The sequence below is a fragment of the Cricetulus griseus genome, chromosome X, assembly GCF_003668045.3.
Source record: "Cricetulus griseus strain 17A/GY chromosome X, alternate assembly CriGri-PICRH-1.0, whole genome shotgun sequence".
In the NCBI taxonomy this organism is placed as follows: Eukaryota; Metazoa; Chordata; class Mammalia; order Rodentia; family Cricetidae; genus Cricetulus; species Cricetulus griseus.
The window spans coordinates 73,317,993-73,344,137 of record NC_048604.1 but is presented as its reverse complement, the minus strand read 5'-3'; the positions used below and the strand labels follow the sequence as shown (position 1 = coordinate 73,344,137).

General features: G+C 38.0%; 1 long non-coding RNA gene across 1 annotated transcript in view; it reads right to left on the bottom strand.

Moving 5' to 3' along the window:
• Positions 1 to 4,115: 4,115 nt before the first annotated feature.
• Positions 4,116 to 26,145, bottom strand: part of LOC107978846 — a 51,931-nt gene continuing 29,901 nt past the window's right edge. The window contains exon 5 of the long non-coding RNA XR_003488184.2: positions 4,116 to 6,132. This is a non-coding gene — a long non-coding RNA (uncharacterized LOC107978846). The remainder of the gene's footprint in view (positions 6,133 to 26,145) is intronic.

Here is a 26,145-nt window from a genome sequence, read left to right as displayed (position 1 = left end):
GTTGTCATTATCAGTGTCTGTGCTACTGCTGTTATGTTCAGGAAGCAGTCTCCTGTACCAATTCATTCAAGGGTATCTCCCACTTTCTCTTCTAAGAGGATCAGCGTGGCAGGCAAATTGATGGAACAAGAAGAAACTATCCTGATTGAGGCAACCCAGTCACAAAAAAAATGGTACATTCTCACTCACATATGGATGTTAGACATGGAGCAAAGGATTACCAGGCTACAATCCATAGCACCAGAGAACCTAGGAAACAAGAAGGACCCTAAGAGAGACATACATGGTTCCCCAGAGAAGGGGAAAAGGAACAATATCTCCTGATCAAATTCAGAGCATGGTTGGAGGGGAGAGGGAGTTAGGAGAAGGAGAAGGGAAGAAGAGGAAGACATGTGGGAGTAAGAAATTTGAGTCAGGAAAAGAATAGAGGAGAGCAAGATAAGAGATACCATAATACAGGGAGCCATTATGGGTTTAAAGAGAAATCTGGCACTAGGGAAATTTCCAAAGATCTACAAGATTGACCCCAACTAACAATCTAAGCAATAGTCTATAGGCTACCTTAAAAGCCCTTCTCTGATAATGAGATTGATGACTAGCATACATGCCATCCTAGAGCCTTCATCCAGTAGCTGATGGAAGCAGAAGAAGACACCCAAAGCTAAACACAGAGCTGAACCCTGGAACCCAGTTGCAGAGAGGGAGGAGTGATGAGCAAATGGGTCAAGACCAGGCTGGAGAAACTCACAGAGACAGCTGACCTGAACAAAGGGGAGCTCATGGACCCCAGACTGATAGCTTGGAAACCAGCATAGTACCGGCCCAGACACCCTGAATGTGGGTGTCAGTTAGGAGTTCTGGGCAATCTATGGGGCCTCTAGGAGTGGATCAATATTTATCCCTAATATACTAATTTACTTTGGGAGCCCATTCCACATAGATACTCTCTCAGCCTACACAAGGGGGAGGGCCTAGGTCCTGCTCCAAATTATTTGACAGACTTTGAAGATCCCCCATGGAAGGTCTCTCCGTCCCTGAGAAGCAGAAAACGAATGGGATAGGGGGCTAGTGGGGGCCAGGGGAGGAGGTGAATGAGAGGGAACTGGGATTGACATGCAAAACGAAATTGCTTCTAATATGCTGGAACTCACTCTGTAGACCAGGCTGGCTTCTAATTAACAGAGATCTGCCTGCCTCTGTCTCTTTAGTACTGGGATTAAAGGCACATGTCACCACAACCTGACTGCTACGTTCTTTCAATAGAATAGTAGTAGCCTGCTTAGGGGCTGGCTAAAGGTTTCCCTACAGTAGATTTTACAGTAGGATCCGTGATATATCTAGTCTGAGGTTCTTTGCTTTTACAGCTGGTTTGCAATGCTGATTGCTACTCTACCTTGGCAGGTTGCATAATACTTTTTATGTTATGACAGCTAGTCCTTAGGGATGAGGCATCCATGTTAGTTTCAACTTGGTTCTTCCAAGTCCTATGTCTGAAGCAATAGAGGTTTGTCCAATCCCAAGTGTTCAGTGGTTAGACCTGAACACATGCACATGCAAATAAATATAAATGGACTCAATAGGTTACATTTACATGTTTGTATATTTGCATATATACATGAAAACAATAGAGAAGAGAGCATGTTATTTGGAAGATGGCATGGGAAGTGTTGGAAAGAGAGAGGGAGGGGTTGAAGTGAGGTAGATATGGTACTTAAATATCAAGTGCACAAAAATAATGTTACTAATAAACAAATAAATGCATAATAGAATACATAGTTTATGAGTAGGGAAGGGAGTGGATATGGGAGGTACTTGGGGAGGATTGTGAATATGATCAACATTCATTGTAAGAAATTCTCAAAGAATGTAATAAAAAAAAGAAAGAAAACCACCTTTGTTGCCAAACCTCTGTAATGAGTATTTACAATTTTTGAAAGAGACAGAAGCTAACAAATCTTTCTAGTCACATGGCATTCTTTATATCCTCCTATACTTTGCATTAATACTATTTCATTAAAATATATTTGACTAACAGTTTCAGCAATAGAAGCACTTTCATAATTTTATATACCCTTTCCAGTTCCTTTTTGTGAGATGATTCTATCATTTTGCCCAGTGGTCAGCAACTTACATAAGGCATTCCTTTCTTTTCATATTCTTGACAGTTTGAGTTCATTTTTCTTTCATTACAGGATACGCGAATGTGTCACTCACCCTTTGCATTCCTTTTTATACTCTGACTCAAAGTCCTTAAGAATTCTAGCTGATAAAAGCTTTTATCTCAAGTATTTGGAAAGAAACCACTCTGCTAAAACGGATCCGGTTAGGTACAAATAAATAAAGCCATGGATGTTGTCAGATGTCAAAACTCCCTTCTTTGTCTCATATGACCATGGTATCATCTCTTTTCTTCTTATTGTTGTATTGAACTCAAGAGTTATCTATTTTCCTAACACCCACTCTGTACAAAGTACTGTGACTAAGCCCTAGATAAGTGATTCTCCAGTATTTATCCAAAAATCTATGTACTCATAAAATTCCTTCCTCATATCTGTATTAAGATTCACCCTGCTATGCTTTCTTTCCTCAACTTCCTTATTCTTACTTAGTTTCCTTTTTGCTTTTGTTTTATTTAAAGTCACCCCCCCTTTAATTAGGTATCACAAAATTTTGGGTGGCCTTCAATTTCAGATTTTTCTGCTTCTATATTACATGTGAGCTCAGATTACATGTTTGAACCACCATACTGGGTATTCAGGATATAGTGTTAACCAGACATTATTTCTTCATGCAGTTTTAGCAGTAGTAGCATGTTTTACTTTTTTCCTACTATCTGTTGCTGTTCCTGAAGTTAAAAAGGAGTTGGTTTCACCACATTTCTTTAATTTTCCCTCTGGATAAAGATATATGTTTTACCTACATGTTTGATTTTCCCACAGACTTTGCTTATTATTTCTAAATCTCAAGCTCTTCTTTAAATATATATTTTGGCATAATGAGAAAAGCACAGGTGCTAAGTGCAGCTCACCAAGTCAGTTCTGCCTCTACTACAGATGTGTTCAGAGGTATTAAAATAGTTCTTTATCCTCTCCATGTTCTTCTTTGCCCATATTCATTCAAAGAGTTAGGCAAATTGGTTTATTAGACCCATTCCTGCTTTGCCAGTCTGTGGTTTTGCTGCTCTGAAAGCATTTTTTGTGTATTGGTTTGTAACTCTGTCTCCTCTACTTTTCTCTTTGTCACAGGTATTGTCAGGAACGCTATTGCATGAGACAGTTCCCACTCTCTGTACGTTTTTTGTGTGTATTCATTCACCTTGTTTTGTTGCATGTTTTCTCCCTGAGCTTAAAAGAGTTCTACTGCACATTAAATTCTGCACTAACCCCATTTCCCACTCGAAGACCTTTTTCAATTTTCACAGAAATAGAAAATGCTAGTACTGGAAGTGTAATCAGAGTTTAGGGGTAAAAGCTCCATCTCTAGCAATCTCAACAGGTTGGGACCAGCCACCTATTCTAAAGAGATAAGCAGTGGTGGACAGCAGAGAAAAGAGATTTAATCAATGTGTTGTGAAGAGGAAAAATAAAGGGCTCAATGTCCCTGAGTTTGCCTTTAGAGTACTGACAAAAGCTTCAGGTTTAAACAGGAAGAATCTGGACAATGAGAGGAATGCATTTATAATTAAGCAGTGCTGTTAAAAGTGTGTTCTGGTTGATCATTGTCTCAGTTCCGATTCTGCAAAGTGGTCTGAAGGAATTATTATCAATGTCATTGCTTGGGGGAATACATCTATTTCTTACAAAATGATTATTTCTAGTCCAGGGTGTTGCTTTCTCATTGTGGGTAATTGGCCTCATAAGGGGTTGGCCTGTCTTATGAGGATTTGATATTCATGAAATCTAAAGTGTCTGCAGATTTAGGATAATGATTTTCCTTCACTTTCAGCCTTGAAGAGAAATGAGATGGTGTCACAAATGCACTTTGTCAAAAACATAGAAGAATACATTGTGTCTTTTCACTATGTCAGAATCTATTATGAAACACTAAGTTTACGAAGTTCAACAGGTTTATTGAGAGAAATTTGTCATATAATCCCACTTAAATTGGTAACCTGGTCAAGGTGAAGGCAATTTATTTTATTTTAATCTTGGTTACTAATATTCCACAGCAAACATATCTCTATGCATATATGATTCACAAAATGAATACAAATTAAAAAGTCTACAACAGAGTTGGTGACATTTCAGAAGTGGATGAGGAGAGTATGTAATGGTAAGATGACCAAAGTGACTAATGCCTGCAGGGAGCTGCAGCTGCTGGAGTCAGGGTTTGAGAACAACAGCAGCAGACTTCAGCTGTGAGGTGAAAGGCCAAACTAGGTCTAAAGCAGCAAATTGCAGGTTCAGGCCGTGTTCACATGAGCCAATAAATGGACAAAAAAGCAGTTAGGTAGGCCACATAAACACCAGGGGACCGAATAGATATGAAGGCAATCCTTGACACACACATAAAATTTCAAGTTGCTATGGGACCATGCCATTATTGTCCATCCACTTGTGAGATACAGACAAGGGAATTGCACCATTTTCTCTGTGTGGTGTGTCTGAAAAGTTCTTGAGCCTTGTTTCCAGGTAGAATTTTAATATACTCTTGTACCCCACAGTTTCTATTATCTCAATAAACTTTCAGGGTAATTTACTTCTTTTCCCTAAGAATATGTCATTGATTTTTCTGTGTTGGATGGGTGATGCCTGACAGATGGTGAAATTTCTAGGTCTATCCAAATGTTGCAGTTACCTTGTCTCACAAATATATACCAGAACTATTCTGTATAATAAAACAGTCTAGGGCAAGAAACAACATAAAAAACATTTTTATGCTATATGAGGTAATTTAGTGGAGAGTCTATCATGATCTCAATTAACAGTTTAGATGGACACTCTGAATGCTCAAAATACCTTTGCAGAGTGAGTCAAGGTGAGGAGGTTGCCCTTTCTTCTTCTTTTAGTTGCCTTTGGACACAATCAGGAAGTCAACTGTTCTAGCAAAGATGTATTTAAATATCTTCCATAGGAGCATCATTAAAAATCCAGATTGCCTTGCTTTATTTACAGATACCTCAAGTTAAATTGTTGATCTCTCTTATATATGAGGGAAAATATCAATATATGTAATGTTTATATATGTACACATACACATACATCTACACAACACAACGCTAGGTATTTATGATTTGAAGAATGAGTTCAAAGATGTTGTATGATCTGGCCCTTCATTATATATCATCTTCTACTACTTGCCTTTTATTCACTTTCCAATGACACATAGCACACTTCAAAAATAATTTATGATTAGCACACATATTTTGGCTAGAATTATGTTACCTTGCCACAAGCTAGAGTTGTTTGGGAAAAAGGAACCTTAATTGAGAAAAACGTCCCCACAAACCTGACCTGAAGACAAGTCTGTGATGCATTTTCTTGGTTGATGATTGATGTGGGAGGACACAGTTTACTGTGGCTTTTACCACTCCTGGAAAGTGGTCCTTGGCATTGTAAGAAGGCAAGTTGAGCAATCCATAGAGAGCAAGTAAGTAATCATCACTCCTCCATGGCTTCTGCTCCATTTAGTGCCTCTAAGTATCTGAGGTGACTTCCCTCAGTGATAGAATGTGACCTGAGAGCTGTAAGATGAGATCAACTCATTCCTTCCAACATTGATTTTGGTCATGGTGTTTTATCACAGTAGTAGAAGCCCTAAGACAGAAGTGGGCATCAGTTCACGGGGAATTGTTGTGACAGACATAAACATATGTTTTGTGAGGACTGTGGTAACATTTTGCAACTTTGGGCTGGAAAAACCATTGAGGGTTCAGAGCTTACTGAACTGTTCTGTGGAATATTTAAAGGATAAGAATGTTGAGAGCAATGCAGATAATGAAGGCCTGGCTTCTGAAGTTTCAGAGCAGACTTTGAGGGTTCTTTAAAGACTCTACTGGAGTTGATATTTTTAGGGTTAAGAATCGGGTGGCTTGGGCTGGAGAGATGGTTCAGAGGTTAAGAGCACTGGTTTCTCTTCCTGAGGTTCTGAGTTAAATTCCATCCATGATGAGATCTCGTACCCTCTTCTGGCCTGCAGGGATACATGCCGACAGAACAATGTATATACAATAAATAAATAAATAAATAAATAAATAAATAAATAAATAAATAAATCTTTTAAAAAAAGAATCTGTAACTCTAGTCAAATGGGGCTAGCAAATTGGCTGTGGTTAAAAGAGACCAGAAACAATAAACTGAAATCTTTGTTTTACTGGAATATTTGATGCTAATCAGCTGGGGCTGAGAAATTATGGGAGATTAATAAGAAAGCAATATCACTGAGGATTGTAAATCTAGAAATATTTCGTCACTGCCAGAAAAAAGAAACTGTGATCCTGAGGTATGCAAGGTTGTATGTCATGCTGGCAACTTGGCAATGTGTAAGAATCTCTCAGGTACTACTGATTTTTTAAATTAACTTTTTTATTTAATTTAAAAACAATCTTATTTTACATATCAATCACAGTTCCCTCTCCCTCATGTTCTCACATTTCCCCCACCATCTCCCCATCCCATCCCCATCCACTCCTTAGAGAGGGTGAGGCATCGCATGGGGGATCATCAAAGTCTGTCACATCATTTGTGTCAGGACCAAGACCCTCCCTGCTCTATCAAGGCTGAAAGAGTGTCCCTCCATAGGGAATGGGCTCCAAAAAGCTAGTTCATGCACTAGGGATAAATTCTACTTCCACAGCCAGCGGCCCCATAGACTGCCCAAACCCCCCAACAGACACCCATGTTGAGGGGGCCTGGTTCAATCCTATGCTGGTTCCCCAGCTGTCAGACTGGGGTCTGTGAACTACCACCTGCTCAGTTCAGCTGTTTCTGTGGGTTTCCCCAGCATGGTCTTGACCTCTTTGCTCATTACTCCTCCCACTCTACAACTGGATTCCAGGAGTTCAGATCAGTGCTTAGCTGTAGATCTCTGCTTCTTCTCCATCAGTTACTGGATGAAGGCTCTATGATGGTATTTAAAGTGGTCATAAATCTCAATATAGGTGAAGGGCTTTTAACTATTGAATTTGAGGATAAGAGTGGGTCATAGACAGTAGCTGAGATTTTGCATTGTGAGAGGCAAGGAGAGGATCTTCCTGAAGGCAGAGACTTGATAGCAGTGAAAACACCATGTTAGTAGGCTAAATGGAAAGAAGCTGGGATTTGGCACAATTTGGCAGGTTAGAGTCCCTGAATATATGTCAGGAGAGACTATTGGAGAAAGTACATTTAAGTTGCAGCAGAAGACCCCAGTATTTTTGGAGATGTTAGTAACAAGGACAGCAGCAGACATTGCATGAGGCTGTCCAAAGGCTGGAGAAGAGCTCAATGCTGTGCATGATGGAGCTAAAGAAATGCAAACTTGTTGGAATTTAGTTTTGCTATTTTTTGGTTGTGATTATGTCTTGGTTCTTCCTTCTTGAAGTAAGAGAGAATTTAACTTGTTTTTAGAATTTACAACATTTATTTTTGAGGTTATGGTTATATTTCCCATTCCATCCTTCAAACCCTCCCATACATCCCTCATTGTTCTTTTTCATCAATTATTCACACACATATGTATATGTTTATGTATGTATGTATGCATGCATGCATCCACTTATCTATCATCTAGCTAGCTAGTTATGAAAACATATGTACAACTTACCAAAATTGAATAAAGAATAGATAAGCAACTTAAACAGACCTATAACCCCTAAGGAAATAGAAGCAGTCATCAAAAGTCTCCCAAGCAAAAAAAGCCCAGGGCCCTATGGCTTCAGTGAAGAATTCTACCAGAAATTTGAAGAAGAGCTTATACCAACACTCCTCAAATTGTTCCAAACAATAGAAGAAGAAGGTTCCTTGCCAAACTCTTTTTACGGGGCTACAATTACCTTGGTACCTAAACCACACAAAGACAAAACTAAGAAAGACAACTACAGACCAATATCCCTCATGAATATTGATGCAAAATACTGGCAAACCGAATCCAAGAACATATCAGAAAAATCATCCACCATGATGAAGTTCAACATACGAAAATCCATCACTGTAATCCACCATATAAATAAACTGAAAAAGAAAAACCACACGATCATCTCACTAGATGCTGAAAAAGCCTTTGACAAAATCCAACACCCCTTCATGATAAGGTTCCTGGAGAGATCAGAGAAAACATACCTGAACATAATAAAAGCAATATCCAGTAAACCAACAACCAACGTCAAACTAAATGGAGAGAAACTCAACATGATTCCTCCAAAATCAGGTACAAGACAAGGCTGTCCACTCTCTCCATATCTCTTCAATATTGTACTTGAAGTTCTAGCTAGAGCAATAAGACAACAAAAGGAGATCAAGGGGATACAAATTGGAAAGGAAGAAGTCAAGCTTTCACTGTTTGCAGATGATATGATAGTTTAAATAAATAAGTGTCCCTAAAAACTCTACCAGGGAGATCCTACAGCCAATAAACACCTTCAGCAAAGTGGCAGGATACAAGATTAAGAAAAAAAAATCAGTAGCCCTACTATATATCGATGATAAATGTGCTGAGCAAGAAATCAGAGAAACATCACCCTTTACAATAGCCACAAACAATATAAAATATGTTTGGGTAAAACCAAACAAGTGAAAGACCTGTGCAGCAAGAAATTTGAGTCTTTAAAGAAAGAAATTAAATAAGATACCAGAAAATGGAAAGATCTCTCATGTTTTTGGATAGGTAGGATCAACATAGTAAAAATGGCAATCTTGCCAAAAGAAATCTACAGATTCAACGCAATCCTCATAAAAATACTGGCATTATTTTTCACAGACCTTGAAAGAAAAATACTCAACTACATATGGAGAAACAAAAGACCCAGGATAGCTAAAACAACTCCATACAATAAAGGAACTTCCAGAGGCATCATGATCCCTGACTTCAAACTCTATAGTCCTGAAAATGGCTTGGTATTGGCACAAAAATAAACAGGTAGAACAATGGAATTAAATTGAAAACCCCGATATTAACCTACATACCTAAGAACACCTGATTTTTGACAAAGAAGCTATAAAGATATACAATGGAATAAAGAAAGCATCTTCAACAAATGGTGCTGACATAACTGAAACCTGGCATGTAGAAGATAGCAGATAGATCCAAGTCTATCGCAATGCCCAAAACTTAAGTCTAAATGGATGAATGACTTCAACATAAATCCAGGCACACTGAAACTTTCAGAAGATAAAGTGGGAAGCATCCTTGAATGATTTGATACAGGAGATAACTTCTTGAACATTACACCTGTACCTCAGACACTGAGATCCACAAGTAATAAATGGGACCTCCTGAAACTGAGAAGCTTCTGTAAGGCAAAGAACAGAGTCAGCACAACAAAATGACAGCCCACAAAATGGGAAAAGATCTTCACAAACCCCATTTCCAACAGAGGGTTGATCTCCAAAATTTACTATAACTCAAGTAGCTGTTTTCAAAAACACCGAATAATCCAATTAAAAAGTGGGGTACAGAACTAAATAGACAATTCTCAATAGAGGAATCTAAAATGGCTGAAAGACACATAAGAAAGTGTTCAACATCCTTAGCCATGAAGGAGATACAAATCAAAACAACTCTGAGATGCCATCTTACTCCAGTCAGAATGCCTAAAATAAAAAAAAACACCCAGGGCAGTTTATGCTGGAGATGATGTGGAGAAAGGGGAACACTCCTCCACTGCTGGTAGGAGTGCCAATTTGTACAGCAATTTTGGAAATCAGTACGGAGATTCCTCAGGAAAATGGGAAAAAGTCTACCTCAAGAGCCAGCAATTCCACTCTCAGGCACATACCCAAAAGAAGCACATTCATACAAGGACCTCTGTTCAACTATGTTCATAGCAGCATTATTTGTAATAGCCAGAACCTGGAAGCAACCTAGATGCCCCTCCAACTGAAGAATGGATGAAGAAAATGTGGTACATTTACACAATGGAGTACTACTCAGCGGGTAAAAAAACAATGGAATCTTGAAATTTGCAGGCAAATGGATGGAACTACCAGAAACCATCCTGAGCAAGGTAACCTAGTCACAAAAAAGACAAACATGGTATTCACTGTCTCAAGTATGGATTTTACCCATAGAGTAAAGGATTACCAGTCTGCAATCCACTACACTAGATAAGGTAGGCAACAAGGAGGACTCTAAGAGCAACATAATGATCCCCTAGAGAAGGGGAAAGGGACATGATCTCCTGAGTAAATTGGGAGCATGAGGGGAAGAGAGAGTGGGATAGGAGAATGAGAAGGGGGAAGAGGATGGGTGACGAGGACATAAGGGAACAGGAAGGTTGTATATGGGGAAGAATAGAGGAGAGCAAAATAAAAGATACCATCAGATAGTGAGCCAGTATAGGTTTTAATTGAAATCAGGCACTAGGGAAATGTCCAGAGATCCACAAGGATGAAACCAACTAACCATCTAAGCAACAATGGAAAGGCTACCTTAAATGCCCTCCCCTGATAGTGAAATTTATTACTAACTTATATGCCATCCTAGAACCTTCAGTCAGCAGCTGATGGAAATAGAAGCAGATACCCTCAGCTAAACACTGAACTGAACTGGAATCCAGTTGCAGAGAAGGATGAGTGATGAGCAAAGTGGTGAAGACCAGGCTGGTGAAACCCACAGAAACAGCTGACCTGGACAGCATGGAACTCTTGGTCCCCTGAATGATAACTGAGAAACCAACATGGAACTGATCCAGAACCCATAAAATGTGGGTTTCAGTGAGGAGTCCTTGGACATCTATGGGGCCTGTTGTAGTAGATAAGTACTTATCCCTAGCATAGGAATGGATTTTGGGAGCCCATTTCACATAGAGTGATACACTCTCAGCCTAGGCACATAGGGGATGGCCTAGGCCCTATCCCAAAGGGTATGACAGACTCCCACCCCCCGGAAGGCCTCACTGTCTCTAGGGAGCAGAAATGGTATGGGATATGTAGGGTATCAGTGGGGAGAAGGGAAGGGTGAGGGAGCTGGGATTGACATTTAAAGCAATCTTCTTTCTAATTTAAATTAAAAATGGAGAAAAAATTTATTTCTTTTATCAACCAACCACAGTTCTGCCCTTCCCCTCTCCTGCTCTCCCTACCTCCCCACAATCCCAGGCCAGCAGCTCTTCATTGGGAGTAAGGACTCCCATGGTGAGTCAACAAAGTCTGGCACATAAAGTTGAGTTGGATCAAGCCCCTCCCTGGTGCATCAAGGCTGAGAAACGCATCCCACCATAGGGAATGGGCTCCAAAAAGCCAGCTCATCTACCAGGGATAGTTCCTTTACAAAATTTCAAGGAGTGGTAGAACTGTATCATATAGTAGATTTATTTTTTTAATTTTTTTATTTTAGAGGCACTCATATTTACATATCCATCCCCTTATTCCCTGGCTCTCCCATCCTCCTATGTTTCCCACCATCTCCTCCATCCCATCCCCCTACTCCTCCCCAGGGATATTAAGGCTTTCCACGGGGGACCTTCAAAGTCATTCATATCATTTAGGGGAGGGCCTAGGCCCTCCTTGATGTGTATGGACCGGAATAGTATCCATTCATAGGGATAGGTAGAACTGTATCATACAGTAGATTTATTTTTAGTGATTTACTTTTGTTTGCCAATTCTACACAGTGATTTCATGAGTGGTTGAACAGTTTGCAATCCCACCAACAGTGAGTGAATTTCTCTTTCTCCATATCCCCATGCAGTACCTGTTGTTGGTTTTGTTGTTGTTGTTATTGTTGTTGATATTTGCCATTTTAACAGGAGTAAGATAAAATCCCAGGAGTTTTTTTTTTGAATTTCCTTAGTAACTAGGGGATTATTTCTTTTATGAACTCTATGTTCAAATTATAGGCACATTTTTCAATGAGTAATTTTTTTTTACTCTATTTCTTGAGATCTTCACATATACTGGATAGTCATCATTTGTTAGATGTAAAGATTGCAAAGATTGTTTCTATTCTGTATGCTTCCCCTTCAACAAAATGATTGTTTCTTTGTTGTGAATTTTTTGTTATGTTTTCTTTTTATTATTTCCTTCTTTCAAATCGGTTTGGATTTTATTTGCTCTTGTTTCTCCAATTTTTGAGTTGTATCATTAATTATTTATTTGTGCTCTTTCTGACTTTTTTCTGACTTTTTAAATATAGGCACTTAGGGCTAGTATTTTCCCTTGTAGGGTGGCTTTCAATATGTCACAGAGGTCTTCTTGTACTATATTTTCAGTTTCACTAAGTTTTAGAAAATTCTTATTTCTTTCTTGTTTTTTTTTTCCTTTAACACATACATCATTCAGTAACGAGTAGTTTTTATCTCCATGAGTTTATGTATTTACTAGAGATTTGTTTGCTGTCAATTTTAAAGTTTATTTCCTTGTAATCAGATAGGGTACATAAAGTTATAGCAGTATAGGGTAACTATCTAACCAAGCAAGTGAAACACACGTATGACAAAAATTTTGTGTCTTTGAATAAAGACATTGAAGAGGATATCAAAAGATGATAAGACATCCCATGCTTATGGACTGATGGGATTAACATAGTGAAAATGCCCATGCTAACCAAAAACAATCAATAGATTCAACACAATCCCCATTAAAATTCCAGCACAATTCTTTACAGACATTGAAAAAAACACAGGGTAACTAAAACAATTCTGTACAATGAAAAAACTTCTGTTGATATCACCATCCCTGATTTCAAGCTGTAGTTCAGAGCTATAGGAATAATAAAAAAACACATGGCATTGCCATAAAAACAGACACATTGATCAATGTAATCAAATTAAAGATATGGACAAAAATCCACACACTCAGTGCCACCAGATTTTCGATAAAGAAGCAAGAAATATACAATGGAAAAAAGAAAACATCTTCAATAACTTATTTTTAATTTTTATTTTCCATATCTTTTGCTTATTTGATGTAGGTCTTGTACTTCACACTTTAGTCCTGATATTCTGCATTATGCTCAATTTATTCTACTTCTAAAATTTTTCTGTGAGTTTTCTCAACAACTGAGTCTTGGAGTTCATGAACTTTGTCACCCTTCATACTAGAAGGATGACTTGCTTGGCATTGTGCATGTCTTAATACAAGCAGCTCCAACTGCTGTGCTTTAAGGGTGCATTAGTTTTGTCGTATCCAGATGACACTGTTTTGTCCCAGGCGTCCTGACCTGTGTCTCATACAGGTTTTCTATTTCCTCTTTATATTACTGTACCTTAGCCTTGTAGAATGACATGTGATATAGATTTGCAGCTGATGAATTTATTCTAACACACTTTTTTCTCTGAACTTTGATGAATTGTTTATGTAGTAACCATTGTCCACTGTACAAATAAACCTTCTTTATATGGTCTGAAACCTTCACTAACCTATAGCTATATAGATATTTATTTAGAATAATAAGAGCAATGTTTGATACAATATCCATTTAGCAGTTACCCCTGGAGGGTATGAGCTCTCTAAACAGAGATGAATCATGGAGGATCTGACTTTGGGCTCATGCTTAGTTTCAGGCAGTGAGAGGCCCATCTGGGTTGGTTACATTAGACCATACCTCAGAACAAGAAAGTAAAAGGTAGATCCTATAACTGATTTTTCCATCCTTCATTTTTATAATTGTTACATTAAAATCAGACAACAGTGAATAATTGTGGCTGGCTCACTTTCTCCTTGTTATTTGTTTAGTTATTTGTGTGTGTGTGTGTGTGTGTGTGTGTGTGTGTGTGTGTGTGTGTGTGTGTGTAGGGTGTTATTTGACTGGCTTACGAAATGGGGTCATAGTACCTCAATAATAGATGTTTCACAATGGAAATGATGAGATTCCAATAGTTGTGCATTCCACAAGGCAGGATGTCTCAGCAGCTGAAATCTATCACTGAAATCTGAAACACTGGAGGATTCCTGAAGAGGTGATGGTCTACACTCTATATTGGGCTTGAAGAAATTGAATGTAATACTAGCTACAGCAACATGGTAGATGAATTTGCCCACCAGAGTGAGGGCAGGCAGGCCCAAAGCAAAGTTTCCTTCTTTCACGTCCTTTCATGTGAGCTGCCACCAAAAGGTGTAGACCAGGTTTATGGTGGATTTTCTGGCTTTAAGTTCGAATATTTGGAAAAGCCCTCTCAAGAATGCCCAACATCTTGGGTTTTAACGATTATAGATGTAGTCAAATTGACAACCAAGATTACCAATCACAGCCAATTGTGCATCTCTCCATTGACTGCTCTTCACTGCAAAAATAAAGCTTCTCTGATCAAGGCTGAAAGAAACCTAGATCTATTGGTAGGAGCAAAATATTTAGAATGCACTTTGGCATCATGCCTATTTATCAAAATAACAATAGAAGATACTACTCTAGGGATAAGGACTTCGAACCATGATTACAGTACCAGGCATGAAATTCCTTAGTGTAGATTCGGCCTCAAATCTAATTTGAAAGTGACTACTTATCCAAAACAGTCATATTATTGCATTAATAGGTACATATTGCTTGGCATGTTAGTGCGGTAGCCTATGGTGTCCAGTGCTGGGTAAGCCCATTGATATATTTTCTCCACCATAAGCCTGAATTGTGCCTTCCAGCTGTATAAAAACTAGCTATCATAGAGAAAATTTCCCAGTCAGTATAAGATTAATTTCATCATGTCCTGCTGCCAAAATGTGTGATGTCTTCATCCATAGGGACTCATCTTGTAGTTAAGGTGGGTAACTAAGATCAATGGGAATGTCTTGTATTGTTTTAGAGACATCTATGGCCTCTCTAACCAATAACCCATAGGGAGGTATTCCATGACTGTACTAAGAGTTTCATTTAATAACCATATTTTCTCAGAGCAACATTGTCTAACCATGCAGTTCAAAATATTAAGACTCCTTTTATGAGGTTATATTTTACATTTTCAATGATTTTGTGGTTTATTTCTCCTCATGGTTGAAACAGATAGTAGACTGAATTCAAGCCTGTATTTGTGGCAAAGGATTATAAGGAATCAATATATAGTTTGGTTAAAAATCATAGAATCATCAACTTCAACTATTTATGATGTAGGTGGAACTACCACATTCCCAGGATTTGTCATTTCCAGGCAATTAATCTTTCACTCTCCATCTAAACTTCTTACTTAATAACCTTTATAACCTCCTACAGTCACTATTGTCCATTAAATCTAGGGAATTTGTACTTTCTGACAACTATGACATCTGATTTCATCTTTACCATGTAAAATTCTGCTATCAAGTTTGTTGAATTTCATTTTTATTGATGTATATTAAACTACTTCGTTATTTTAACGGTTTTAAATGCATTTCATTTCAGTTCTTTCTTCACACAAGCAAGCTGTTATGTTATGCTATGTTATGTTATCATATGACCATCCAGAAGTATTCCCAATTGGAAACATGAAGCTACATTTTCTTCTCTCCAGTGATAGCATCTATTTAGCTATTTCTATACCTGTTCTTCAAATCATAAAAATGCCCCAGTCCCTTGACTATTCCATCATTTCTGATTCTAGAAGACTTATATTCATTTATCCATTCACAATAAATAAAAAGCCTAGATTGTACAACTTAAATCTGTTTGGTACTAAGTTCTGTATAGCTGGCTGAGTTATGTTAACTCTTTTTGCTTTGATTCTCTAAATATCAGAAAAAAAACTGTGAGTACAAGAATATAATTTTATGTATGTATACAAAGCAAAAAAAGGAATCAATCTATGGACAGTTCAAGACACCCTTCCTGACACATATTAACATTAGCCAGATATTTGCAATTTTTTCAAATTCTTAACTTAAACTAATTTATTAATTATCTTTTCCCTATGTATACATCTGCTCCTGAAATGCAAAACTATGTAAATTGATGATGATACAAGTTTGTGACCTGCAATATGATCTGGACTCTCAATTCTGCCTGTAAATACTTTCAAGTGTCAAATCTCTGTCTCTCTCTCTTTCCTCTTTCCCTCTCTTACACACACACACATGCACACACACACATCGACTACATCTAATTTTACACTATTCTTTAAATTTTCTATTTCATCACTTGCATTCTTACATTCTGGTTGTTTTCTGCTTGTTTGTTTGTTTTTCGAGACAGGGTTTCTCTGTGGCTTCAGAGGCTGTCCTGGAACTAGCACTTGTAGACCAGGCTGGCCTCGTACTCACAGAGATCCACCTGCCTCTGCCTCCCAAGTGCTGGGATTAAAGGTGTGCGCCACCACAGCCCAGCCTCATTCTGATTATTAACAAATGAAAAAGCAATCTTTTAGCAGAAAAATCACTAAATCTTCCACCTCTGATGTCACCAAGAAGAAATATTATTATTGTGAGCTTGCCTATCTTTCCTTTGTTCTCTTCATTTTGATGAGGAGAGGTCTCTTTCTTAATATAAGGCTTGATAATATAGCTCAGTGGTAGAGTTCCTCCTAGCATATGCTAGGTACTATGGTCAAGTTCCAGTACTTCAAAAAAATAAATAAAAAACCTAGGAACTTGAAAGTTGATTCACATACTTCTCTCATTCCATTCATTCTTCCAACAATATGATTTATGTAACACCACCTCTGTCTTACATCTTAATTATGATTTCTGGATCTATCTATCTGTCTATCTGTCTATCTATCTATCTATCTATCTATCTATCTATCTATCTATCTATCTATCCATCCATCAGTCCACACACACATATGCATATACATACATACATACATACATACATACATACATACATACATCTTCAAATAGCTTTACTTATTAAGACAAGATCTAGCTATGTATCACAGGCCGGTTTGGAACTTGCTTCATAATGAAAGGCTGCTTTCAAATTCATCATCCTCATTTGCTCTCTGAAAGTGAAATTACAAACTGCGCTGATGGACTTGGCTAAATATCTACCATCACAATACTCATGTTTCAAACCACTCCATTTTCTTATCATTGCTTCTCTGTTTTACAGCATACTTTGTGTAATAGTATTTTCATTCTGTCATTTACATCCTCAGTTTCTTCATTTTCCTCTCAATCTCTAGTCCATTTCATCTGACTTCTGGAACTTGTTTTAGAAAATGTCATCTTGACTTACATGGCAACTTCTCTCCTCTGAATTTTCTTCAACCTGAATAAATTTTCCTCATCAATATTCATGAAACCCTCTTAAATCTAATGATTTTTAAATTGGTGATTCCAAGGTGTGTACTTGACTTTGTGATTTTTATGTATATCCTTCTTGATGTCTTTACCTGTGGTTCTAACTACTAGCAATAGCTTGCTAATTTATACATGTCTGCATCCTAGGTAGCTCACAGAGTTAATTGGCTTATTTTTCTCCATACCACTGTATCTCTTTTCTTTCATTTTGCTGAGGTAAGAACAATCACAATTAGGGGCTTGAAAAGCATCCTTACCTTCTACTTTCCCACCACTCTGCATCCTTTCTTCATGACAAATACATTAACATATCATATAGCTTTGATATTTAGTACCTAACTGGAATCAAACATCTTTGAAACAAGAATATGTGGGCTTTATTCCTCCTTTCTTTAACTTATTTAACTTATTCTTTGGTGCCTTGGTTTCTTTCCTATGAGGATGGAAATAATGTGAGCCCCTATTTCAAAGAGGTATCTTAATTTTTTATATAAGTAAATAATGAACTCACATGTACAAAGTATCAGTACTGTGTTAGGGATCATTTTGGTTTGTCAGCTTCCATTTTTCTATCTGCTTCTGTTTAGAATGTCACTAACTAGTTCAGACTGTCATCATTTTCCTGTATATATTACTACAATAACCCTTAATTTGTTTCCCTGCCAACAGTCTTGTCCCTATTCAATGTACCTTCTTTGTTGTAATCAGAGTAATCGGCTTAGAATGAAAACACACAGAGGAGCTTCGTTACATAGAAGTGTATCCACACTCTTTCAAATGTCACAGCAGTATCTAGGCCAATGTCTCATTTTCTTTGGCACCTTCTTTGTGTTTGATAACCATGTTTTTTAAAATTACTTTCCATTATTTCATTGCTCTATGTTTGCTCATGACTCCTTGCCTTTGTACAACCCATATTATATAAACGGCACCTAGAAAATGATATCTTTAATATAAAATAGAGAACAAAGTATCATATCCCCATAAATTATTTTGTAAACTTCTTTCCCCATCTGAATTCGCAGTGCTTCTATAGCACCAAAGTAGTTTATGCCCATTACTTCTGGTGCTACATGTCGGGCCATCCATCAGTTCACCAACTCCAGTAATCAGACATCATTGTTCTATTTAATCTCTCTGCATCTCCAATTTAGTACTATACTGGACATGAAGTGTCTCCTCAAAAAATGTCCTATGTTAAATCAGGGAGATGTATTACAATTAGCAGATTTTTTTAAAAAATATGAGATTAATCTTTAGAATGTAGGTACATCAAATAAGATCTAGGGACAGCATCACTGTCATTTTGGAGTGTGTAAAGAACATTGGCTGGCTTGAGAAAATTGAAATGGTAAAAGGATCATTAAAAAGAAAAAAAATCTAAGATTACCAGCCTACAATTCGCACTTCCAGGGAAGCTAGGAAACAAGGGGGACCCTAATAGAGATATACATGGTGCCCAGGAAAGGGGGAAAGGGACAAGAGCTCCTGAGCAAATTGGGAGCACGGAAGGGGGAAGGGGGAGAGAGGTAGGAAACAGAGAAGGGGAGAAGAGGAGGGGGAGGAGAACATGAAGATCAGGAAGACTGAGTGGGGGAAGAAAATAGGCAAGCAAGAAAAGACATACCTTATTAGAAGGACCCATTATAGGTTTAAAGAGAAATCTGGCACTAGGGAAATGTCCAGAGATGCACAAGGATGACCCCAACTAAGAATCTAAGCAATAGTGGAGAGGCTACTTTAAATTCCTTTCCCCTGTAATGAGATTTATGACTACCTTAAATGCCATCCCAGAGTCTTCATCCAGTAGCAGATGGAAGTAGAAGCAAACACCCACAGCTAAGTACTGAGCCTTACTCCTGGAATCCAGTTGTAGAGAGGGAGGAGTGATAAGTAAAGGGGTCAAGAAACCCACAGAAGCAGCTGACCTGACTAAGTAAGAGCACAAGGACCCCAGTTTTAAAGCTGGGGAGCCAGCATTGGACTGAAACAAGCCCTCTGAATGTGGGTGCCAGCTAGGAGGCCTGGGTAGTCTATGGGACCTCTGACAGTGAAATCAGTATTTATTCCTAGTGCACAAAAAGGACTTTGGGAGCCCACTCCACAGAGAGGGATACCCTCTCAGCCCAGATGCACGGAGGCGGGCCTAGGCCCTCTCCCAATGATGTGATAGACTTTGATGAGCCCTGATTGAAGGCCTCACCCTCCCTGGGGAGTGGATGGGGGGTCTGTGGGGGGGCATGGAAGATGGGAGGGAGAGGGAACTGGGATTGATATGTAAAATAAGATCGCTCCTAAAATAAATAAATAAATTTTAAAAAAAGAAGAAATAATTTCTATGATAACTTCATCTTTGAGAAATCCTTGCTCAACTCCGTAGTATCATTGCCCATGAGTATTCACCAGAGATTGATTTTAAGATGCCCTTTGCATAACAAAACTTGTATGGGCTGTCATTCTTTACGTAAAAGCAACATAATATTTATGTAGAGTCTCTCATACACTTTAAATTCTCTCTAGATTATTTACCATGTCAAATGCAATATAAATGTAGCATAAATAATTGTTGCTGTATTGTTGCAGAAATAATAAGCAATGTATCTCTATGTGTTCAGGATAGAAAAAATTTACCAAATATTTTCAACCTGAGGTTGAATTTAGATATGTAACTTGTGGATGTGAAAAGCTGAGTATATTTCAACCCAGTTCTCATTTTTCTTGCATGTTTTGATACTCAATTTCTGTGCTGTTTTGAAGCAAAAAGAAAGAAATTTATTGGAGAGTATTATTTATACATACAAACTCATACCCTATAACAAGCCTTTGTTTTCATCAGTTCTCAGAATAGAATTTATTTGTTAAGGTTAAAGAGCTCTTATCATTTGTAAACCTAATAACCCACAAAACATACATTTTCTGTTGAAAAGCCTCCAGCATTTTCAAGTGAATTTTGCTGTCATCTTTCTGAAGGAAGCTAGTCTCTGATGTATCAGTGAAGAATGTCTATTTACGTATTAATAGAAGTAATCTTAACACTAAGAAACTATACTGAGAGTCTTGTCAATAATTCTGTCCCCAGCCAGATAAGGCTCAGTGGTTAATAAACAAGGTAGTTTTAAAATAGAAACACTGAGCATCACATACATACACGTAAGCACATTCGCACAAATACACGCACACTGTCCAAAGCTTTTCAGCAGGTTAGATGCTGAAAGAAGAGAGCGAAAGGACCACACAGGCAGTCGTGTTTCCTGCTTCCTATTTTTGGATCTACGCAATCACAGAGTGAGTCACCATCAGTGATGGTTAAAATTTTTACTGACGCATTTAGCAGGGACAGGCCAGAGAGTCATTTATGTGGAATGATTTGAAGGGCATTTGGAGACCTCCTTGTTCCTTCAAATATCATGTCTTACAGTCTGCTAATGACATTTGCAGTATCTACCCCCTGTCACTCAAAGGATACATTACCACATTATGAAGTGTTAGCTCACTGAATCAGACAGCTGTCAAACAAAAAGGCTTGAGAATGGAAGGAAAACCAGAGGATTTTTTATGTCAAGTATAGGTAGTAACAATCTGTTGGAATATCTAAAGGAGGGACTTCAGGGGTTTCTTAGCCTTTTAGAATTAACAGGTGTGGGTATACAGACCAGTCAGGAATACCATCATACATGTTCACATAACAGCCACCATTTTACCCAGAATCCTTGTCCCTTTCCCACCCCTAGCAGGCATCCTGTTCTTAGCATTCCTTAATTACCTGTGATTCTTTGTTTAAAACTGAGGCCCCTTTCAGCATTTCTCTGTCCCAATTAGCATGTCTATTGCTGTTCTCCTTCTTCAGTTCCTGTTTAGGTAACCATTTTGGTTAGACTTTGTAAGTGTAGCTTCTGATATTCGTAGGAGACACACTCTTACAGCAAAATCTTACTGATGTTCTGTGTCTTAAAATCTTTTCCGCATCCTCTTTTCTGTAATAATGTCTGAGTTTAAGGTACATAAGTTGTGTTTGATATGTTTCCATTGGGATTGGTTTCCACTAATCTGCATATTGATTGGTTGTGGTATTCTTTAATCATCTCTGTGGCAAAAATAAATGTCCTACATGAGGGGTGAGGTGTATACTTATCTCTGTGTAAAAACAAATATTTAGCATACAGCTAATGAAGGGACCAGCTCCCCATTTTAGCAGCCATAACAGCTGAATACACACGTGCTTGCCTGACCTTGTCTTGGTCACTAGGAAGTCAGATGCCTGCCTCGTGGCAAGGAACCAATCAGAAGTTAGCTAGTGGTGCTATGCTTTACGGCTCTGGGTGTGCTTTCTGGACAATTGCACAGCAATGACGCGCAGAGCATAGCAATCACCCTGGGAGGGCCTATGGGCCATAACCACCAGTTGACCAATCAACACAGGACAAGTCTGGAGGCACACCAATCCTGAGCCTGTGCGTACCCCTAGACACTCCCCTTATGCTGCCCTATAAAGATCTCTATGCAGTGGCTTCAAAGCGTCTTTCCTAGTCACCCACCATGGTGGATGGCCAAAAGGCCTGAGCTAACATGGGGTTAGCTCGTTAAACAACTACAATAAAGCCTCATGCAGTTTGCATCAAGCTTTCGCCTCCACATGGTCATTGGGGTGGCCTCGGTCCTGGGCTGAGATCCTGGGGTCCTGAGCCTCCAGGGGTCTTTCACTAGGAATTGTGCTGGGTAAGTAAAGTAGTTGTAGGTACTCATCCCAGGTATTCCTCCAAGATCCAAGACTTCACTAGCCCTGGGTAACTGGTTAAGTTTTCAGTGCAGGCATGTTTTCCCTCTTGTAGAGTGGGTCTTAAGGCCAATTAGAAAGCTGTTGACTGCCACCACAGTATGCATACCGCTACTTTTAGTTACACCCTAAATTTGTCGTCATGTTGCCCTGGCCATTGCTGTGGTTCATAGGCATCCTATCCAGATAGCACTATTAGTTACTTCCCTCCTTTGAAAACACACATGGCTCTTTTTGGTACCAAGAAGGCTAATACTAAGGGAGGAGGCTTTCAATCAGTTACAGTTCAGAAACCCCTGGGCCCAGTGTCTGAACTGCACAGTATTTTCAGCAATAGGTACCCTTTCATCTCCTACTTCTGGGGTATAAGCTAGGGAATAGAGATGGCCTATAATATTTTGGGAAACTCTTGGGCAACATTAACCAACAACTCAGAAGAAGCCTATGATGCTTGGTTTTGAGTTTTTTGTTAGATGCTCTTTGGCTCTTGGAAGGAGCATTGTCAGCAACGATGGGGAGATTTCATTTAAACCGTATATGAATATTTACATGGTGACTTATGTTTATTTTAAGTACTTTAGGTAAATCATTAATAGTATGATTCCTTATGACTTTTCAGACATCCTTATTGTTATTTTACCCTTCCCTGTCCTTCTGCATTTATCTCCTTCTCTCCTCCTTAATTAGAGCCCCCTCATTTTCCTGTTTCCCCCATCTAATCACTTATACCATGGTATTTCCATCAGAGAAAAGTTTTATCACCATGTAGTGTTCTCTGATCCAAAAAGGGCTTTAGGACAATAATATATTTTAGCCAATACAGTAACTGAGTAGTCTAGGACACATGTAAAATATGAAAGTCATTCCCTTTTATTCATGGAAAGAACCATGTGTAAAGTTTGCTATAATAGGTCCCTCCTGGCAATGTTTCTACCCAGTATAAAACATATATGGAGGAACTAGATTTGGTTCTGCATGACTCTGAAAGGATTGGAAAGAAGAATTATGGTTTATTCAAGAGACCAATGACTAAAATGACTAGGATTTAATATGATATAGTCATGGGTTTAATCTCTTGAAAAAATGCATATTTATAGTGTGCATTTCTATATAAAATAGGTTCCCATATATCTGATAGATATTTGTGCATTCACTATAATAAAGGTCATGCAATCATTATTATCAAGTATGTATTAGGAAACAACTGAAAACATTTAGGAAATTACACTGTTAATTCTTGATTAATACTCACACTTTACCTAACCCATACCTAAGTTTAACTTTGAGAGATGTTAAGGCTCCCTAGAAATAAAATCAACAGGTCCTTTTAGAACTATGCCTCCAGGAAAAATTCGTTTTTATTGCTTCTGTAAATGTTTAACTATTTTATTTTAGTTGGTGCACAAAGTACTGGGTTTGAACATGACATTTAATACACAAATTTCCATGCATAGATAGCATTTCACATTGCTCATGTTTGCTTCCACTGCCCTTCCTCATCTTCTCCTGTCCCCTCAAGTTTGTACCCTTTTGCTCTTGGGAGAAAAAGAGATTGGTGGGATTTAACCCTGTGTTTAGCACTAATGCTAAAATGATATTTCAGTTGTGTGTTATCGTATCCAACCTCCTTAGCTTTGATTGTACCTTACTTCATTCAGCAAGAGTATATAACCACTTACCCTTGCATATATCCTTCCACCTCTTGAAAAATTTATTCCTATTTTTTAAAGATTTTATTTATTTATTATGTATACAACATTCTGCTTCCATGTATATCTGCACACCAGAAGAGGGCACCAGATCTCATTACAGATGGTTGTGAGCCACCATGTGGTTGCTGGGAATTGAACTCAGGACCTCTGGAAGAGCAGCCAGTGCTCTTAACCTCTGAGCCATCTCTCCAGCCTGTAAAATTTATTCCTTATTTAATCAAGATACAATGTGTTGTGAGGAAGTAACATACAAGGCATAGCATAAAGACACCTTCACTTCTGTCAAGATCTTACACTGAATAGTTTGAGATGTGAAGAGCCATTTACTACCTTGAACATTTTCATTTGATTTACGAACATTGGGAAGGATGTTTCTAAGCTATCGTCTATCTCTAATGCACACTGGACCTAACTCCATATTCCCCATTTCTTCAGTTTTCCATTTTCATTTTCACAAAATGAGAAGCCATGTTCTAAGAAGCATCAAAAATCATTTTTGTTCTCCATATGTCTTATGAACATTTTGCCAATTTGCCTTCCCTTAAAAGACTTGAGGCAGTAATAACATGAATTCCAATGAAGTCCACAGCTAATACTAAGTGCCTACTAATACATAATTCTATACTCAGCATTAATTGAAAGCAAAAATTATTAAACCAAACTGAAACAATATGTTATCAAAAGAAATAAAGACAGGCTTTATTTCTTGGTACAGCAGAGAAACACAAAGAATGGTGTAGAGAATTACAGACTATGCATGAGAAAGTAATGCTCCAGGGTTATGTGGCTCAATTGATCTATTTTGTGGATAAAAAGACTGGCGTCCAAAGAAGTAAAGGGATTTTCCAAGACACAGAGTAGATCAAATTCAGAGATAATTCTCAGCCCAAGGGTTTCAACAAATTTGTGAATTAAACTTGGGTCAGAGCTGTACTAACTGACAGGGCCTAGATCATTCTCTCTGTTACACTAAAATGCCAAACTCCCTCTGGGAGAAGGGAGAAGAGAACTGACATACAATTAAGTTTAACATTGAAATATTTTTTTTCTTATTTAATGTTGAAGAGTTGCTGAGACATGAATTATTCCTATTTCACACACAAAGAAATTAATGATTAAAGTGATTAATTGGCTTGCCCATCCATTATCACATTTCAAGCTGGTGGCAGAAGTGAGCGTTTAAATAGGGCTATCTTTTTTTCAAAGCCCATTTTCTTCTTGACACTCCATACAAATGCACTGCATACCTGTGGACACATTTTCGAACATATGTATAGGCAAGCAATAAACATTATGGCAATGTGTGAGTAAGTTAAGCTTCCCATGTGGCTTGAATTATCAGGGAACTTTTTATTTTGCATTTTTCTAAACCTAATATATACCAGTTTTTTTGAAGACTAGTGAGTATGTCAATGGAACAGTCATTAAAGATGCCAAGATTTACATATCATTTAAAGAATTGTAACTATCAAGCTAAAAACACATGAAACAAATTCTGGATTTCAGCATAAACCTTGATAATTTTGTCCTAAAACACAGACACACACAGACGCAGAGACCCCCCCCCACAGAGCCCCCCACACAGACCCCACACACACACACACATTCTCTTTCACTCAAACAGAGTAGCAATTTTGAAATAGTGATGCACATCATTATGTGGTCATATTATATGCTTTAAGTTCTTATAATTAATATTCTATATTCATAATCCTCTTCTCTTGGACAAATGAACAAAATTGGATGGGTTGTTAAATTAAACAGAGCTATATGTAGACATCCCAGTCCAGAGAACTGACAGTCTATTTTGCCCTATTTTGATATGGTTAGCTAGAGATATGAAGAAAATCTGTTTTTCTCTTTCCATGCTGAAGTTTCAGAAAATAGAGATATGTGGATTGGAGTTGTAGCTCACTGGTAAAAGGCCTATTGATATGTGGGAGACACCCTGAGTTCTATCCAAAATTCCAAAAAAAAACATGATAAAAGAAAATTGAGATATAGGTCCCTAATAGAAAAGTATGCTAAAAATACTTTTTTTTTTTAGATAAAGGCTTACTATCAGTGCTGGGACAGCTTTTGCTTAGCCAACAGAACACAACACAATTCTAATTAATGCCCTAAAAACATGCATAAACATTGTCATTTCTGAATAAGAGCCCCTTTTGCTAGCCCATTAATTAACATAAAAACCTATATAAGGTAAGTAAAATGTCTTGATTCATCTTTAACCTATACTAAAGAAAATATCTAGAATTACAAATCTGAGAATGCAGTCCAGAAAATTTAGTAGAGAATCTTTATTGATCAAAAATGTATTTCTTATTCCTCTGTGCTTGGAAGGGGTGTGTCTCATATGTTATCCAATCTAGAATGCAAA